Source organism: Pocillopora verrucosa, chromosome 14, assembly GCF_036669915.1.
Source record: "Pocillopora verrucosa isolate sample1 chromosome 14, ASM3666991v2, whole genome shotgun sequence".
Classification (NCBI taxonomy): Eukaryota; Metazoa; Cnidaria; class Anthozoa; order Scleractinia; family Pocilloporidae; genus Pocillopora; species Pocillopora verrucosa.
Genome location: NC_089325.1, coordinates 1,250,307 through 1,263,704, shown reverse-complemented (window position 1 = coordinate 1,263,704; position 13,398 = coordinate 1,250,307). Strand labels below are relative to the sequence as shown.

The following is a 13,398-nucleotide window of genomic DNA, read 5'->3' as shown; positions in this document are numbered from 1 at the left end:
AGATCGCAATCCAAATACGTTGAAATACAAAATAACTGACCAAAGAGTTTTATTAGCAAAAATCACGTGATTTGTCATGTGACCCGGCCCTGTCCGTGTATGACAACGTCAATCATCATCAAGATAACACGCATGATCAACATGTGAACACCTCATTGGATCACAGTTAGTTGTCATGGTGTTGAGGGCCCAATGACCTCTGGGTACTATTGCGCAATTTTTCCATTTTGTGGCGGAGGAAAAAAAAAAAAAAAAAAAGACGACAAAAAAACAAAGGCATTTTAAGACTGGGCTACAAAATGTATCCCAGTAAAAAACTAGACCCTGTGAGCAGGGTAACTGGGATACCTGGATGGTATTGGATCCTTGGAATCAAGTGTAGTGATACTACGGGTGTCGGACTAGTATACTGAAATAGTGCGCTCAAGTCTGGCCAAGGACATACACCTATTTCAAAACATAGGCATGCTATGCATGCAAGAGTTAATTTTTTGTAGGGTGGGTGGATTACTTGAAACATTGTGAGTGATGTCTACATTCTTCCAAAAGGAGAGAAGAATATTAATGTGGGAAAGAACGAAAATGTCGAATTACCTCACTCACAGGTATTTTGTGGTAGATTATGTGTGTTTTGCACTATTGTGAGATATTCCTGGCCCATTCCTTGATGAAAATCGATCGCAATATTATTTCAAGCCTTCAATATAGTCTTCTTACTTAGCGCGCGAGTTGGTTGGTGTGATGTCTGTACAGATTTTACCAACGTAATAAAAGTAAATGACGTGAATAACAGTGATGGTAGAGCAAGCTTAAAACGGCAGAAATCGCCAGAAAATACAACGGATACACAGGGTATGAGTAAGTTTTATTGATTTTATAAGAAAAATGTTCATATTTCGAAATATGTATCGTTGTAAATCGACCATACTTCGTTCCCTATACTATTCTTATAACGTGCAGTTCCTCTCGTAACTTAACACCGAGTCACACAACGCGTGATGCTTTCATTAATTTATAGTTTAATTTTTCTCGAGACGTGACATTGTGCTGCCTGTGACAAGACATTTGCGTATAAATTATTTAACATAATAAATTTATACACAAAAAACACGAGGTTTGGATCCCGATTTATTAAAAACGAATATCCATTACAACTACAAGGGAAACAAACATACGGCTTCCCCTTTGGATCGTGAAAATTAATGCCATTCGTACTGTATCGTAGCCAACAGTTCCTTGCCATCAAGTGAAATCACAACATTGGTCGTCTTCTTCACAAGCAGTTTTGAATCCAACTACATCATTTCTGACTTCTCACAGGTCTCCACGGTAGTAGTGGTGGTTCAATAGATTGCATAGAGTATAATGCAGACGGTTTGGTTCACATGGGATCCCACCTGGGATTATGGAACATCCCGCATGGGATCCCACCTGGGATTATGGAACATCCACATGGGATCCCACCTGGGATTATGGAACATCCCGCATGGGATCCCACATGGGATCCCGCCAATTGAAGTTGGGATCCCGCCTTAAATTCCTAATAGCATCCCACCTGGGAAAGCACATCCCGGGCAGGATTAAACCTAGAATCCCACCAATCCGTCTTAGGATCCTGCCTCAAATTTCAGATAGTTTCCCACCTGGGAAATCATATCCCAGGCGGGATTGCATCTGGGATCCTGCCAATCCCAGTTTAGACCCTGCATAAAATTACAGATGGCTTCCCACTTTCAGAAAAATCCTTTGAGGGATCCTGTTTATCACTGGAGACCACAGATTTATGAAATGTACCAGATAGGATATCTTAAAATTAAGAGGATAAAATTTTCTAGGTGAGCTATAGACCCCATCAATCCACTGAGGGTCCAAAACTTTCCAACTAGCTATAGAACATACTGACACCTCCAATGGGATCCCATTGTCTTACCAAGCTGTTGATCATAAATGATTCAAACAGTACATGAATACACAGACTATATGTGATAAAGATCTCATAATTTATTTGCAATGAACCAGCATGTGTTTGACTTGTTTCATTAACAAATTTCTTAACCGAACATTCTTAAAGAATAACAGCACAACTCAGCATATTACTTTTTCTTCATCATTTAAGCAGACCATCTACAGTGTAATAAGGCTCAACGTTTAAAAAAATTGGCTGTTGTGTATCAAAGAATAAAAGAAAGACAAAACCTCAATAATTCATGTTATCAAAATTTTGACAAAGGTACTGATTGAAAGTCTGCTCTCTCTTCAGTCGAATTTTTCAAAGCAAAGCAAGGTCAGAATGTTCCCAAATGTGACTAAAGTAATCTTGAAACCTTACTCATAGATTTATTTCATTGTAAGTGTAAGCTTAGGAAACTGCAGCATGCAAGCGACGACCAATTCGATTCTCAGAATTATTTGAGTTTCAGTTGCGCTGAGCGTTAGGTAAGCTTAATTCAAGCCGTTATTTCTATTCTTTGATAAGATTTTGATCACGTAACGAATATGGCAATTTGTACTCACCACAAACTTCTAAAAATCCTAGCTTTAAATGGCCACTCGATCGTTGTTTGAACCAGTCGATATGTCAACTGTTAATTGTCCCTTCTTTTAAGTTCACGGCCAACGACTTTCTTTTCATTTAAAACACTCACGCTGTTCTCGTTTTCCCATTAAACCACAATAAAACCAATCTTTAGAAGTGTTATATTAGCAAAACAGTTGGGAAAAGAAACAACTTGAAGCAAGAGCGGTTAACCGATGAAAAGTACATTCAAAGATGAGCGCCAAATGGAGTTTTCTTTGTTTCCGATTACGGGGCATGATCACGTGGACCTTAGCAAAGAGAATCCGCTGGCTTGACCCATTGCAGTCTCAAGAGAAGCGCGCAACATTATTCTGTCTCTTCTGATCGGTTCTCCTCTCTTAGATGGTGGATACCTTGGATTCATGTTTTGATGATGACATAAATAATGATGTGAATTCACTCTATGTAGAAAATAATCGACAAGAATCGAACAAGAATGCACGATTTGTGGCCGAAAGTTTTCGAGAAAAGAAAGACTCGAAACCCACTTGAGTTATGTTCACGGCGAAGGTGAGAAACAACACAAGCCAATAACATTAGGAAGTATAAGAGATACCTAGATGATCCAGTGTACCAGTACCCAAATCAACAAGGCTTGACCACAACAAGCGTTCAGCAACACGTTCCAACACAGCTAGCCATCTCGATTCCTCAGTCGGTCTTTCCAGTGAACTAGCAGTGGTGCCAACAGAGTCAAGTGCGTCTCATAACGGAGAAAACATTTGCACGAGAGACAGAAGCAACTACATGCGATTACAGAGGTGCATTGGAATTCTCGTCTGCAAATGGTTATGCACAGTCCGAAGCGTTACCGAGCTTGGAAAGGGGTGGAGAGAACGAAGATACAAGGTTGTCATTTTATACTACAAGTAAAATTTTATACCAGACCTACAAGGTATAGAAAAATTTGTTGATCGCTGACTCAGAGAAGAACAACAAGTAAACTTTAGAGCTGTTATTATTGAACTGTGACTTGTACTTTTCATTTGTATGTAAAGAAGGAATTGTATTTTGCACCAAAAATATAAAGAAGTAATATTTTTTAGGAGGTCCAGTGATTGGGACATTTAAGAAATTAAGTTATGAAAAGAAACTCGGTTTGTACTTCTCACTACTAACAAGTCTTGTTTTAAAAATATTTTCAGATCAGAGTTTCAAATAAAGCAAATTGAAGAAGTCATTTAAAAGGTGTATTTTCTCAAAGGGAACAGTGACCACCTCTGTCTTGTCCGCATGCCAAATATTTGCGGAGTGTGTGGATGATCCATAAGTATTGGAACTCTCACAAAAACGTTTTGTAAGAATAAAAACAGCAAAACAATATTTTCGTAGCTGGGATAAAGAATCCCAGGTGGGATATGTAAATCCCGACCAGGATCCCGGGTAGAATGCATAAGTCCCACCTAAGATCCCGGGTGGGATGCAGGAATCCCGCATTAAATGCGGGATCCCAGGTGGGATCAAATTTTCATCCCAGGTGGGTGAACGTTTTTCAATTAAGACATTGGCATACTTAGCATACAAGGCATTCAAGGCTTTCAGGGCTTTCAAGCGTTCGCGAGTCAATCCGTTCCAAAATTACCGCTCAATAACATCTTTCAGTGTGGATTAGCCGCGATTAATATGACTTGTATATGCGTCTGTAAGTATTTTGCGCGTTTGCGCCATAATGCTCCAGGAGATCGCAATCCAAATACGTTGATATACAAAACAATGACCAAAGAGTTTTTATAGGCAAAATCTCGTGATTCGTCATTTGACCCGGCCCTGTCTGTGCATGACAACGTCAATCATCATCAAGATAACATGCATGATCAGCATGTGAACTCCTCATTGGATCACAGTTAGTTGTCATGGTGTTGAGGGCCCAACTTCGGACCTCTGGGTACTATTGCGCAATTTTTCCATTTTGTGGCGGAGAAAAAAAAGACGACAAAAAAACAAAGGCATTTTATGACTGGGCTACCACAGGTATCCCAGTAAAAATAAAGCGCTGGAGAATGCTACAAAACGTTTGCTTAGTAACCACGCGTTTATTTGACGAGGGAAGTCTGGACACCAGAGAGGGACACAAGTAAACAAATGGTGGACTTGTGAAGACTGTATTTTACAAAACTGAATAATATATTTACAAGTAACAGGTACAGATATCTTGATATTATCAGCAACGCTTTACAGATGCACTCTTCTTTGATTGGCTAAAAAACATTATAGAAAACTTGGGCCGAATCACACAGTAGACCGCGATCAGTAAACAACATGGAAACGTTCGCTTTCGCATCAGCTGTGCTTCGATATCATGTTTATAAAGACGTATGGAAACCATCGATCGGGGAAAAGCTTGTCGCTAAACGAGTTTAACAACCCAATGGACGAACACGCCGTGAAAGCAGTGAAGGACGACGAAACGGTCGGCCATTTGCCTCGCGAATTCTCTCGAATAGCGTGGTATTTTCTTGCACGTAGTGGGGAAATCAGCGTTGAAGTGATCGGTCGCAGACGACACTGTAAGCAGCTGTGCAGAGGAATGGAGATTCCGTGCCAGTTAGAGTTTAACTGCTCAAACAAAGCGCAGATGAAACGCTTAAAAGAACTACTGGCGAGCAAGATTCAGGTATAGAACCTGAAGATGCAAACAAACGGCTCCTTTATGAGCCACCACTTCTACTGAAAGCAATGATCAACGACAGGTTTCAATATCTTTATTTACTGAAGGTTTTCAGTTCAATTTGTGACCCCTACAAGCCAGTTTACTCCCGTTGAGAGCAATGGTCTCGTGTATAAGCCGCACCCACGATTTTTGACTCAAAATTTCGGCAAAAAGGTGCGGCTTATACACGAGTTTTTCGGTATATGGTCATAAAAGCAATTTTATTCTAACCTTCCTACTTGAAGGGTGCCTTGTGTATCAAATATATCAAGTTCAGTAACTCCAGAGTCACAAGCCGGCTTTTGGGGCTACAAAATAATAAAATAATCATCGAGTTATGTCTGGCCAATTTATCGAGAGTAAATTAAGTATAGTTTCCTACAATCGCATGTTTAAAATTTATCAATATCTTCAAGCGTCATATTAAGGTGACATTAAACTGTGCTTATCTTCTCCTGAATTGCTTGCTTTGGTGCTTGGGGAAATAAGGATCATTTGGATCTTAATTAAGCCATTTAATTTTAAATACATGTGGAAAAAATTCTGATTTAAGAAAAACAGAAAATCAAAAGATGTTTTTACTTACCTGGAGTTATCAGTGGGTGCTTTATCCATTGTGTGAGTTGATTGCACCAAGTAAACTGTAAAAGCAATATTGTGAATTTACAAGTTGGAAACAATATTAATGCAGCAATTTCCTACTATAAACTAAAATTCTGGATTAAGACCACATATTTTTGGCAGGCTAATGAATCAGTAAAAACTTCTGAAAGTGTAATTATTGTTACCTGTTAGCATAAGCAATAATGAACAATAACGTTCAGTCCTTAGTTTACTCATTTCTGTGCGTACGTCATTGCTAACAGCTATTTTGTCTTCACAGAGGTTAGTGAAATAAAGGCCTTCTATTGTTGTTACTCTACTTAGTCCCACATAATGTATATTAGGAATTGCTCTTCTAGTACCAAAGTCGACAACAATCCTTGTCTCCGTGTCACCTTGTGACCTGTGAGTGGTTTTAGCAGCAGCAGGTCTTAGTGGAAACTGTTTCCTTATGACTTGAATAGTTCTATTTCTACCAACACCAAACTGAGTAGTGACAGGTTTTATAGGTGTCCACGTTGGTTCAATACCTTGTACATACAATTGCCTATTGTCATGTCGGGTTTTCTCTCTGACATGTGCGTGGTCAAATTGAACCCATACTATCCAGATGGTCTGTTTGTGTGATGTATTTGTATCAACTTGACAACATTCCCAGCACCATTTGTCATACCATCATCTGTTCTAGTGTTCAGTGATATCTCTGTCCTTTCTCCTGTTGCCAGGTTCAGTATAGAATGTAACTGTCCGGTTTTCCTGGGATCACTAGGTATTTGTTTCAAGATTTTATCTCTGAGTTCCTGTGATTGAGCTCCTATGACACTGTCATGTGCTTTGATACTATACTTGGTATTTGATATGGCACAGTGCGCTCTATCATTGAACTCATTGACCTTGGCATTCTGTATAAACAAGTGTGGAGCATCAACTGGATAATTTCTATTACTGGTTGTAGCTGGAACAGATCACCAATAGCAATAATACTAACACCACCAAAGGGTAGTGCACTGCCTTTGACATCCTTAAGTCTATTATCAATTTGCACAGTAAACATTGTATTGCCCACCATGGATAATTCATCTAGAAATATTAGTTTAACTCCACCAATCTGACATCTTAATGTATTCAGTCGACTAGAATCCAGAGATTTGTAGTTCTTTAATGACTGGCATACAGGTATTGCCAGTGCACTGTGGATGGTATTCCCTTTAATATTATAGGCTGCTTTGCCAGTAGGTGCTAGCATCAACACGTTTACTTCAGCAAAGTTCTCACCAGCCCTAGTATTATTAATAGTACTTAAATGCAGCCTGATACAAGGCCTTTGTTAGGTGCGATTTACCTACACCTGCACCTCTGCTAAGAAAGCAGTAGAATGGTTCAACTGAAGTTTTTGTCAAGTGTAACACATGATAAAAGAATTCTTTTTGTTCTCTATTTAACATTTGCATCATGCGTCTATATTCATCATCTTGCATCTCATTCAATATTAGTGGCTTAGTATTTGAATCCACAGAGGGAATACCAATATCATCTGACAGGTTGTAGTTCTCATTAAAATCAGGGTATAAATCTGTATCACCTTCAGTCTTGTTGTGATCTTCAATATTCTGAGTACAAGGTGCTATAGTATCATACATGTAACTTTTGTCTAATGTATTCATTTCCTGTTGTACTTCATTAAAGTCTTCATTGCAGATAGCATATTGTTTCATTTGCTTTTCAACTGCATTGAATAGCAGCATATAGCGTTGTTGATAAGATGAACAGGCACCAATTAAATTGGTTTCTTCATTTCTCCATGAAGTGAAAAGCATAACAAGCTCAAGATAACATTTTTCTGGTTCAGCTTTCTTACTGAACCAACAACTTCTTATTATTCTTGTCTTAGTTCTTTTCTTGGTTTTCGCCAAATGACTTTCTTACTAGATTTGTCATCATCACCATCATCATCATCATTATAATCATCATCATTGAATGTTTCAGAGAGAAGATTATCAACATCTAACTCATTTGACTGTTTTACATAAGGTTTCCCACACATATCATACCATGCTGCCCAGTCTGCAAGTGTGATTTTTCTACGTTTGATGTTTGCATAGTATATCTCTTTATTAACCCATTGGTATAGATGTCTTCACAGTCATCTTCCATATCTTTAATGTCATCTAATGGCTTTAGAAGCTCTACTCTTTCCTCAGGGGTGAGGTATTTATGAATATTACTTGTCTAGAAGCTTTTCTCATTGGAAGTTGTAAAACAATATAAACAGCTTCTTGTGCACTGATTTCAACATTATTCACAAATTTACTGCCTATATCTCTGACTAGCTGTTTTATACTACAATTTCCTTGTTTCGGCACAAGCCTGTCATAAAAGTCCACTCATTCCTTTTTGAGCCTTTGATATGTAATTCACTATGTAAACAGCACATGCAGACACATCTAAGACATACGGGATGTCCATATTAGCTCTCCATGCATTAAGACAAGCAGGATTGTAATTATTAATATGTGTTAATTAGGATTTCTTTTTAGAAATACAGTAGGTGCATTTAGTGATGACCTTACAGCTAGTAAATAACTTTCTTCAATGACATTAAGATCTATAAGTAACTGACCAAAGGAAATATTTGTATCTTGATCATCCTTTATGTCACTGACTATGCTTCTTGATTGATTTCCATCTATCTTTGTGCATTTTTACTTCATTTTGAGGCATGTCAGAGTCTAGAGGTAGCAATATTTGAGTCTGTCTCATGGGAGGCTGAGGATAATTAAGTCGGCATTCACTTTTTGCATTCTTTCGACAAGTGTGTGAATGCCTATGTACTTGTCTATTAACTAAATTCAGTAGTTCAAGATTATCTATAGGCTTTTGACAAGTAATTATTTTATCAATAAATGATGTCACTTTTGCATCACTATCTTTACCGAATTCAGGTGCATCTTCAAGCCATATCAATATGCGTATGTGAGGTGAACCTCTTCGTTGGTATTCCACTCTATAAAACCAGTCAGAAATCTTCCCCAGTGGTGCAGCATCAGTCAAGAGGAAGTTATTTAGAAATTTACATACTTAGTGGTCAAAATGTCTGGCACAGGTAACAGGGTCACTTTGTATTAATCTACACTTATCCTCCCATTTGAGATTCTCTAGTTCATCATTAGTATATTTCTTGTGATCAATCAGTTGTCCTAGAATTCTAAGTAAGTGAACCCATTGTGTTTCTGCTGAAGAGAAACTACAAAATAGTGTGGCAGGACCTAACTGTCTTATCATAACAAACAAGTCTTCCTTGGCCTTTTCAAAGTATGGTGGTGAACCTCTTAAAGCTCTTAGAAATTTAAATCCTTCATCATGATGAATTAAACCTTCTAGTGTTCCCTGTTGTTTCAATCTTCCTGCATTGAGAGATCTGCTGTTTCCCTTACATTTTCTGAGAGCAATCTGTGATTTTCCCAAAATAATTTTCATTTGTAACTTTTTAGTTTTATAGAATATATTCTCGACACACATAGCTGCTCTTCTATCTGATCTTCTGAGCTCAGATTTACAGTTATCACTAAAGTAAACCTTAACCATACGGTGCTCATTTTCAGGTTTTTTTCTGGCCAAGAAATATTCCAGGATATGCTAATTCTTCTGAATGCTTATCTCTGAATATACTTAATGGTCTATTTCCCTCAGCTGGTGCAACATTGAGAATATTTTGATGTTCATTATCTTCTTAAAAGGCAGTCGAACAACTTTATGTGGTCTTACATTTAAAGACATTGCAGAGCTATTGTATTGCAATTTTCTTTCCAAATTCACTTTAATTGTACCAGTCTCACTTGGTAACTGTGGTAACATACTCACAGTATTCACTACATCAGCAGGTACATTGACCACATTACCATGTAATTTTAGCTGCTTCCCTCTGGGAGCTTGCATTAATTTTTGAAAAGCAATTCTTGGTGCTAGCAATCTACACTCTAATTCATTTAAATAAAAAAATGTTGGCTTATTTGGAAACACCATACCATTAGCTACAGCACAAGGTGGAACTCTGTTTTTACTTAGGTGCTTATAGCACGTTGTGCATACCCATTCAATGTCATAAACACTTCATCTATTACAGAGGTATTTCTCAACATCAGGATTAGACTGCCTTAGCTTATCAGCATGAAGTACACTATGTTTATACCATAACTGATCACAGCAGGTACAAATGTACAGTGGTCCTTGAGACACTATTTCATGAGACTTGCAAATCAACAATTCAATATTTTCATGTGCACCACACGTCTCTGTATTTTTTCATTTAGGCATTATTTTTAGCCTTTTCCTTATCAGATCGCTTTGATGCTCTATAATTTTTCATGTATTCATTATTTTTTGCTCTGCAGATCTCTTTGATGCCCTATAGTGTTTCTTATATTCATTATGTTTTTCCTTATTTCCATTGATGTCTTAGGCCTAGTTCAAACGTCGATTTTTACATGTACCGAACCTAATTGCAATTTGGGTCGACTCGAATAATTAAGAGCGGCAGTTGATTCAAACGTCGATCCGAATTTAGTCGATCCTAATTGCAAAACTGAACATAACTCCATTGTAGTCAGCGGTTAATGCCTACCAATGGGTATACAGGTATATTTTGTGGATTTAAAACAAGAGGAGCACGAGCCTTCCTCCTTTCCCGCCATATTGTTTGAATGGTTCGAAGGCTTTCGCGCATGGCACGTAAGCGAACTTTCTTGAATTGTGGGAAAAAACATAATAATTTTAACGTATGTATAATGTATGCATTAAGTTCGGTACATGTAAAGTACGACGTATGAATCAATGTCGATCTTTTACCGTTATCTATCGACTAGCTGAGTCGGTTAGAACGGCACTGTCGTTCCGAATACAAATCTGCCGATCCTAATTGATTCAAACGTCGATCTTTACATGTACTTAATAGAAACGTTAGGTTCGGTACATGTAAAGATCGACGTTTGAACTAGGCCTTAGATGCCCTGTAATTATTCTTGTTTATCCTTTGCCTTTCTTTTTCCTCGACTGATGATTTATTGTCTCATAAAGCTAGCTTTTTGCTCTTTCTTCTTTTTGGTTTTGCTTGTTTGACATTCACCAATAGTATTGTAAGCATTTTCACTGTTGATGCCATTTTCTGACAATCTTTTCTTTTTGCACTCTGTTATGTTAGAACTGCACTTTCTTTTTTGGATGCTTTCAGTGGATTTACAAGAATCAATTCACAAGTCCCCTGTGTCAATTTGATTTGAATTCCTTTCAGAAAATTCTGAACATGTTGAAATGTAGTGAATCTCACCTATGTGTGCTATATATATGGATCTTTGATCATTTGTGGTATTTACTGCTTCTAAACTCATATCTCTAAAATTGTCACATGCCTCTATGATTTGGATCCCTAAATTTAGTGCATCGTCTACAGCGTTGTATAATCAGTGTGATCAGCCCATGTTCCTTCGCAAGACATATAAAATATACCGCAAACAACCATGATGTCATCTACTATTCTTTCTATAAATCGTTCAGGATTGTCTCTAAGATACTGACACCGTCTGCCTCTAACTTCGATGGTGATGACTGTGAATCACCATAGACCGGATGAGATTCTTATCTAAAGAAAGCAGTCACCCCCCCCACCCAACAGTCTATTGGTCCTTAACTGATACCTACGTAATCTATAATTCAAACCGAGACATTAGATCGTCCCATTTGCATATTGTTCTGTTATTTGATACCAGGACCTGGATTTTATTCAATATCTCCAGACAGTCAAAGTGTTTTTTTTATATGCGCACATTGTATGTAACAGTAGATCTTCTTACATTGTTAAAAAATATTTACATGAAAGAAACTCTCTTTCTTCTGAATATACCTGATATTCCACTGTTTATGATTTTGCTGCAATGCCTATGTAAATCAGAAGAAGAAACTAGAACTGCGTTTTTCAGCATTTTCTTGTTCTTCCTTTCTTAGTTTTCTGCACCTCAATTTACGTATCACTTTCCTTAAAGATACCTCTGGATTGTGCTCCATGATCTCTTATTCTTCAACCTGGCATTTTTGCCAAAATGTAGTCCAGCCAACGACTATCCTTTTGCTTGCAATTTACAATACTATGTAAGTACGCGACTTACACATTAATCGCTACTGATTACATCACAGTTGGTAATCATGTATTCATAACTAGGCACCAGTTTTCGTTAAATATGCATGGCAGCATTCGTCACACTTTCCAACACAATGAGTTTTCGGTGTCTCGAAAGACATTCTCGTGTTTCCCGAAGGAAATTAGTCGTGTCCTCGAAAGACATATTGCGTTTCCCGAAGGAAATTATTTGTGTCTCGAAAGACATTTTGTGTTTCCCAAAGGAAATTCAAGCGTTCCCCCCCCTAAAGGAACTTTTTTGACACTTCAATGATCTGGGAGATCGCCAAACGATTTACATAATCGCCACTGACAGCGTTGAACCCTCTCGTGATGTCTGTATCAGAACTTTCTTCTCCGATCGGGGGGCGGGCCTGCTTCCGGCGCTCCTACTGTCCCCTCCTGGCTGCCTCTCGCTCGCCTCACAGTCGAAGCACGATCACAGGCAGCCAAACCCAAACACAATCGATTCAGTGGTCGTCTTCTCGCTAATAAAATTTCAAAAGAACTGTCAAAAAACCTGGAAAAATCCTTACGAACAAACACTTCGCAGGATTCTTGGAAATCCGATGCCCGGGTGTTGTAATTGATGAAAAATAGTAAAAGAAATCGATTGTAAATAACATAGATACTCGCTCACCCTAGATGCTCGGAGTCCTTGTTTGAAGCACAAGCACTTGCGAAAAGACACTTGGATAAATAAGGGGCCGACAACCCAACCGTCGATGCTCTTGATTGGCCACGAACACTACCCGATAATTAGGCGCTTACGGAACGCACTCTGATTTTTTGGGGCCAACGAAACAAACTATCACAACGCACTCCTGATTGGCTTACTAACGAAAACTATCAGAAGATCAGGGCTACACGAACGGATATTTATAAGGTTACGGACGGACTTACTTACACCAGATCGTAACATAAGTAGCTACTGCTACGCCCTTCGGGGCAGGTGGCAGGTAGCTACAACAATTATTTACGGTGCCGAAACCATGTGCTTACGCAGCTGCACTTGTGAGGTCAAAATTGCCAGAACCGGCCCCGCCGTTTAATGGCACGATCGCAGCTCTGACGCTTCTTGCAAAACGTGAAGACTACCAATTTTAGAAGATTAATTCCTTCAGTTTCCCAGCATGAGGAAAAAATATCGTATCGCAAGCATGTTCATCATAACGCCTCGAGATGTTGAGCGAAGAGAAAGTGGCTCCATGTTTTGTGACACAAACCATTCCTGAAGTTCGAACGAATCGAGTAGAAAGCATGAAAACATAGGGCTGAAAAGTACGACAACCAAACATTAAATTCACACATCCCGCTGTAGAACCATCTCCATTTTACCCGTGAGTTTGTTTGCACCACACATGTGCGGTCCGTAATTTGATTCTCAGATGTTTGACG

General features: G+C 38.5%; 1 pseudogene; it reads right to left on the bottom strand.

Moving 5' to 3' along the window:
• Nucleotides 1-8,909: 8,909 nt before the first annotated feature.
• Nucleotides 8,910-9,970, bottom strand: LOC136278022 (uncharacterized; annotated as a pseudogene).
• Between the last annotated feature and the right edge of the window lie 3,428 nt (nucleotides 9,971-13,398).